Source organism: Phalaenopsis equestris, unplaced genomic scaffold (assembly GCF_001263595.1).
Source record: "Phalaenopsis equestris unplaced genomic scaffold, ASM126359v1 Scaffold000451, whole genome shotgun sequence".
NCBI lineage: Eukaryota > Viridiplantae > Streptophyta > Magnoliopsida > Asparagales > Orchidaceae > Phalaenopsis > Phalaenopsis equestris.
In genome coordinates, this window is record NW_018164892.1 from 41,895 (window position 1) to 49,647 (window position 7,753).

Here is a 7,753-nt window from a genome sequence, read left to right on the forward strand (position 1 = left end):
GATAGTATCTGATTGTATTTTGATAGTATCTGATTCTATTTTGACGATATTCTAGAAGTATATTAGTGATTTTCCAATGATATTATGGTGGTATAGTTTTGGTATTTTGGTAATATTTTGATGGTATTCTAATGATAATCTTGTGATATTTTAAAGATATTTTGATGATATTCTAGGAATATTGTCGTGATATTTTGGTTGTATTTTTGTGATTTTGTGATATTTTGATGATATTCTGATAGTATATTTGTGTTATTCTTGCAATATTATGATAGTATACTTGTGATATTCTAGTGATATATTTGTGTTATTTTGATTATATACAAGTAATATTTTGGTGATATTCTAGTAGTATTATGGTAGTATACTTGTGATATTCTGGTGATATATTTGTGTTATTTTGGCTATATACAAATAATATTTTGGTGATATTCTAGTAGTATTATGATATGTGATATTCTGCTGATATTCTTGTGGTATTTTGATTATATATTAATGGTATTCTAGTTGTATTATAGTGATATTTTGTTAATATTCTATTGATATTATGATGATATAATTGTGGCATTATGGTGGTATAATAATGATATTTTGGTCATATTTCTTTCTTATTATGGTGGTATATTTGTTATATTTTGTCGGTACACTAAAATACCACCAAAATAGCAACATAATGTAACCAGAATACCATAATAATATCACCAAAATATCATTAATAAGCTATAATACCACCAAAATATCATTAATAAGCTACCAGAATACCACAAAAACACCACCATAAGACAATCAGAATATCACTACGGTACAACCAGAATACCACAAATATACCAACAAAATATCACAAACATATTACCATAATATAACCAGAATATTACTAGTATACTACCAAAATACCACAAATATATCAACAGAACATTATATGTATTACCATAATATTACCAAAATATCACTAATATACTAACAAAATATCACAAAAATATCACCAAAATAACATCATAATACAACCAGATTAGGACAAGCATACCACCAAAATATCAACAGAATACTACAAAAATGTCACCAGAATACCATCAAAATATCATCATAATACTATAAGAATGTCACCAGAATATTATCAAAATATCACCAGAATAACATCATCATACGAACAAAATACTACCAAAATATCACCAAAATATCACCATAATATCACAAAAATACCACAAGAATACCATTAGAATATCACAAAAATATCATCACAAGTATACCACCAGAATGTCACCAGAATACTACCAGAATGTCACGAGAATACCACCAGAATATTACCAAAATATCACCAGAATATCACCAAAATGTCACAAGAATACCACCAGAATACTACCATAATATAATTTATTTTTTTCCATACAACAGGTCTTTGGGCCGGGTTGCAATAAATAATATTCACATTTTTTTTTAATTCATGAAATCGGGTCCGACTACTTTACAAATGGTGTATTAATGGAATTCAGACACAAAATCACGTTCGAAGTCTGGAGTCCGGACTCCGGACGTAATATTTTTTCCATTTAACGAGAGCTACCAATCTCCATAGTGATTAATGACTTTACAATGTACAAAAAAGACAAAAGGTTGCGCTTTGCAATGTAGGAGAATAAATATAAATATCGCTTGCTAAAATTATAGATGGCAGAGGATAAATTTGATAAGAAGATTGCAATCACCTGTCAACGAGATGACTTAGAGTTACCAGCAGCCTAGCACAGGTACCGAGAATTGGAGGCACAAAAGCTATTGCAATTATATCAAATGACAGCAACATTCTTTGCATACACGCACTTCTCCTCCACCTTGTTTTAGAATTGTTCAAAGCACAAGAACTCCCACACGATCAACCATCCTCCATCCCTTCTCTATTGGATGTTGAACCGTTCAACCTCCTCTTCTTCGTTGAAGCTGCTAAACCTTTTAGCTGTTGCATCTCTTGAATCCTTCGTTTCTCTCAGCAATAATTTATCATGTGATTAAAAAGCACCATCTCAAATTGATCAATTTATAGATGGATGGAGGAAAAAGAAACTTTACAAAATTAAATAATATCTCCAAAAATTCGACATTATCATGGTCAGGATAAAAATGGTACAAAGAACTAGCAATCTCTCACTTTTAGACAGCTTTCGAAGTATCTGCTCAGTGCTTGGTGTCCAGCTACCCGTGTGTGATACCACAAAATATCATGCAAAGAGACTAGTAAGAACTCTTCACAGCTCAACTTTTCTGTGAGCACTACTTCAGTAAACATCTGTCAGATTTTTCTTCTACCAAGATGAGTCCTAAAGGACTGTATGAATGGCACTTTAATTTTGTTTCTTCTAAGATTGGAAGATATAATTCTTTGCCAACTGAATTACAATTTGATTATGATAAGTCCTCTGAGGTTCAATTTAGTTTATCCAAATAGCTTTTAAGCAAAACAAACACGTTATTGACATCAATGAAAGCCTGAGTACCGTATACTCTACTTTTATTATTCATAATGCAATTTATCTTCTATGGCCATGACACCTGGCTAACCGTAATAAAACCAAAGTTTAGATGTACCTAATAGTACTTCTCAGTGTACCAAGCTCTCCTTCATTCACATCAGCATCCCACATAGTTTGAAGCCAACTCTTACTTTGGTGGGTAAGTTCATAGTGCCTTTAAAGTAAGCATAAGACCCTCTCTACAACCTTCTGATATTTATTTTCTAGATTTGGTATGTGCCAACTAGTAATCTCTCACTGCATAAACAAAGTTTAAACTTGCATAAATCATTCAATACAACAAAATCAAATGATAAAGACAAAAGAAGCATTAACCATCAGATCTTTTATTTTTTACTTTGTTCATAGTTCTTTTGGAGCATGAAATGGCTTGCAAAGGGAATGCACATCATTTTATTTTCTTCATCCTAAACTTAGGTTGTGACAGGTTCAAGGCATATAAATCTTTCATCTAAATCAACTCTCATCCTGAGAATCTACAACGTACCATAAACCCTTCATATCAAATTTGCCTTAACAGTTTGCCTTTTCAGACTATTATTCTTATTAGGAAGATTTAAATACATACCACTCAATTCATATATATTTATGCATCTAACACCTGAACTTCAATTTTGCATGCATACCACCTTACCATTGCATGAAAAGATTTATTTCACTTTTTAAAATTTAAAATGACGGTACTTTTTGTCATATGAAAGATTTGGGTTGTATAAATGTAAAAAATAAAATTTAGGTGTTAGATATGTAAATACATAGGTATTCGGTGGTATCCATATAAACAACCTTCTTATTATTAGCCTCCACAATGAACATGTCAATATACAAAAGAGAATTGATACATTTCTTTTTATTGACTTCACAAAGCAGAATTGGTCAACATTGCATTTATAAAATTCAATCTTGTACATAAAATCATCAAACTTTTAATGCCATTGGTGAAAGGCTTACTTCCAGCCTTCAATGCTTTTATTAACCACGTAGACTTGAGCTTGTTTTCCTGGTATAATAAATCCTTAAGCTAAATCATACAGGCATCTTCCTCCAAATCTCTATAAAAGAAAGAAATCATAACATCCACTTTAACATCCACTTATATGCAGATAAAATTCTTCTACAGCTATGATTTGCTTAAGATAAAATTCTACAGCTATGATGCACAACAGTAACCAATAATTGTTGAATTAACTGTAGCAGAAAATTTCAAAGAAGACAATACCTTATGTTATAAGCGTTTTCCAACAAAACTGTTTTGGTACTTTTCTCTTGCAATATGCTCGCCCATGATATTGTAGATTCATTTATTATTAGGTTTTTCTTGTCTTTAATTAGCATAGTTAATGTCCAGGATCTATTTTTTTTTTTCACAGCAAATCCAGCTCTTTTCTTATTAATAGCACCAACTTGAGCAAATCATTAACAAGTATAGATTATTCGTAACAATCAAATTCTACTACATAAGCAAATGAAAAATGGTACAGAAAAGGAAAACAATAGTTAATAGGCTCTGAAACACTTTAAAATCTCCCAACACAAGTAAAGTACTTTGGCTGATCATGATCATTCCGTGGTTATCTCTTTCCTCCAGTCAATATAAATGTACTCTTGTATTTTAACTTGTGGTACAATAGAGGGTTTTTGTCCAATGATGCCTGGCATATGTTAATATATCTAATTTTAATTACAAATAATATAGTTTTTATTCACTAGCCCAAAATTTTAACTAAAATAAAACTATTATTAACAAAAGTGCTAATAGGTTATATAAAACTATTAATATATACATGCTTTCATTAACATAAAATATAAAGTATGACTTATAAGTTGAGACAAAATAGAAAATAATGTGGTGCCAGAAAAAATAACAACTTTTATATTTAGATTCAAGCTTGTCTCGAACACTTAGAATAATCCAAACATAAGCAAGGAAACTGAAGATTTTAATGTCCGCAAACATCCTTTCTTGTCAAGTCTTCAAGGAACTCTAAAAAGAATTGTAGAAGATTCGAGATTGATAAGATATGCAAAAGTATTACAGCATCAATCCCAAATATCTTTAGTAATACTGCATACAATTTCATGCTCTAGCCTTTAAATTTAGTCCTATTTATCCTTTCAATATGAATCCCCTCTCTTGAAGAGTTACAAAGAACCAGTCGCTCCATACAAATCCCATTTTGTGGCGCAGCAAATTTTGAACTCTATGCCATTATACATTTCACTATTTTTAAATTGAAAGCATCTGAATTTGGAAACAATCTCATTTTCAACCAAGCTTTTATCAACTTACAGAAATAACAAACACAACATTTTCAATGAAATAAAACTATACATTTCCAATACAATTTCCATGAAAGTGATGCAATAAATTGAGCCTTTAAGAATGCGACAACCGACAACCTCATAAATCAATATGAACCAACCCCAAACTTGCTGGCTTTGGGTTATATTTTAATCTTCGAGAAATTAATCGTCTTGTTCTTTCAAATAATACAGCCTTAATGCAGTGTAATCAAATGCACAAAGCAAAATACGATGTGCAAGACATTATTTTTTTCTTCATAGCATAAAGAGCAGAGCGAAACGGAGCTTTTATTATCTAAAGTGCTAATAGGTTATATAAAACTATTAATACATACATACCTTCATTAACAATTATAAAATAAAAAGTATAACTTAACAATTGACACAAAATAGAAAATAATGTAGTGCAATACCTAACATGAAGGAAAACATTGAGGTTGATCCTAGAAATTAAAACTTCAAACAATTTATAGTAGTTAGCTGCAATATTTAAAAACTTAAAAATTACAAAAAAAAATCTAATAACTCGGAACAAAATCTAAATTTTAAGTCATAAATAAACTCATCAAGTCTGAAATTTTTTAAAACAAGGAAAATTAATTCAATAACCCTTTAGTCCTAGGTAAACTGAGCACTAGACCAATCACTTCACTTTAACGCTTCAAAGAAGCAAAGCGGGCGCCACATGCTTTGCCTCGTTTAGTACGTGAAGTTCGCTTGTAAAAACATTGCCTTAGTGATTATTGGATTCCATATATTTTCTATGTAGAAGTTTGATAAAAGACTGGAGGATCTTTGTCAATTTTTGCTCATTTAATTTAACATTTGATATCAGATTTTTAAGACTTCGAAATTATTGCAGCTCGTATCATTGCTATACTTGTGGTGGTATGTAGTACATATCTGATTTTATAAGGAAATTATTATGGTTCCTTCAGACACTCTATATGTGCTAGAATTGAATATAGTGTTGCATCACTTGTGGAGCAAGTTTTCCAATAAAAATCAATTTTCCTAACTTGTCTTCCAAGTGAATTCACAGGCAATTTGAGGTATTACATCTTCAACACATTATTTTATGGGCTCATTATCCATAAGAAATACTTTTCTGAAAGTGGGCATAAAGTTTTTTTTCATTAGTTTTGTTAGGAGAAAAAGTAAATCTGCATAAGTCCAAAATCTCACAATTCCACTAAACCATTAGCACTAAGAGTCAAAGTAACATAAATATTTTTCAACTATTTCCTTGCTCATGTCTTTATTTAGTAAATCTTTCATTACTTCCTAGATTTTCATAATGTTAATATACACCAAGTAAACCTCAAGGTTTGCTTCTAGTATAATATGTGTGCTAACTATTGCTTATTAACTTAAATCTGTCTTTGCCATGATAACTGCTTCTAGTTTGAGTTAAGACCTTTATCAATATTTAAAGAAAAAGATAATATGATTTCTTCTATCCTGTGCCACCAATAAACTTCATTGAGGGCAAAGACTTTTACATCAATTAGGCTCTAAGACTTGGGCAGATAGTATTAAAAATATCTCAATCTATTCCAATTAAATGAAAATATGACACTTAACAGGACGCAATGGAGAACCCACTTAGTGGGATAAAGGCTTGTTGTTTTTGTTGTTGTTGTTGTAGGCTTCAATTTGTCTGATCTCAATGAGCTGCTAATTGTTGATAATTAGATCGTCCAAGCTTTCCATAGCAATGAAAGCAAATTCAATGCATGATTTTCGTAATCAAAGCTAATGTCCACGTATCTCAACTACTCGTAATCAAGTTAAGCTTACTATATATTTAACAATAAAAAGTTCTTCAACATCCTTAAATTTAAAACTATAAGCATAAAATATATCTTGGTCATCATACTTTGCAATGATCTTTTTAAAGCATACAGTTTCTCATACATATCTTATAATGCCTTCATCATGCCTCCAATGACCTGTTCATGGAAAATGTTGAGAGTGAAATTCATGATTGTGCGCCAATTAATTTCTAATCTTCATGATCAATAGATAACAATTTCGTTCCCTACAACAGCTGATGAAACTTTTAATAAAGCTAGACTTGAATTTGCATCTTCCAATAAAAAAAAGTCTAGACCACAAAATTTATCATTTAGACTTTTCTTCTTCCATTGTCTAAACCATTTGATACCAACTGTTGGAAAATATAGAAATCAAACAATGACGATGAGATTGATCTCAATAGACAAAAACGAACACAAGATTTTATATGATTTAATGAAATTAATCAATGTCTGCAGACACAGAGACCAATCATTCCATTATTAAAAAAAATGAAAGCATATTGAGGATTAAATTTAATAACGGAGGTAAGAAAAAATTAGATTTTGAAGGATAAACAAGATAGGAATAGGTACAAAGTTCCACAGAAATAGGGGAAAAATCAATTACATTATTCAATAACACAAACAACACAACATATAAAGCCCAAACAACTATAATTTGAGAGGTAGACAAACTCTCCCAAATCCTACAATTCGAGAGGTAGAAAATCTCTCTCAAACACAAACCCCAAGATACAAGACCCAATTTCATGCATAACCATAACCCTAAACATATTAGCCCCATTTATACTAAACAATCATAAATGATAAATGACTAAATTGCCCTTAGGCGTGTCGGTCAACTTTTTTTCGATTGATTAATTATGAAAATATGGTATATGAAAATAATTTTTGAGATTTAATTTAAGTATAAAAGATATATAGTTTGAGTTTTAAAAGTAGTATGTTTTAATTTTTGAAAAATGAGACCAAATGGATCTCATTAGTCTGATAGTTTGCATAATCGTGCCTGATACCGCGAATATTACACCCTCCCGAGAGATAAGCGTTAACCTCAGCGATAGACCCAATCCTGCAAACTAAGAGATTTGTGACATCCGTTTG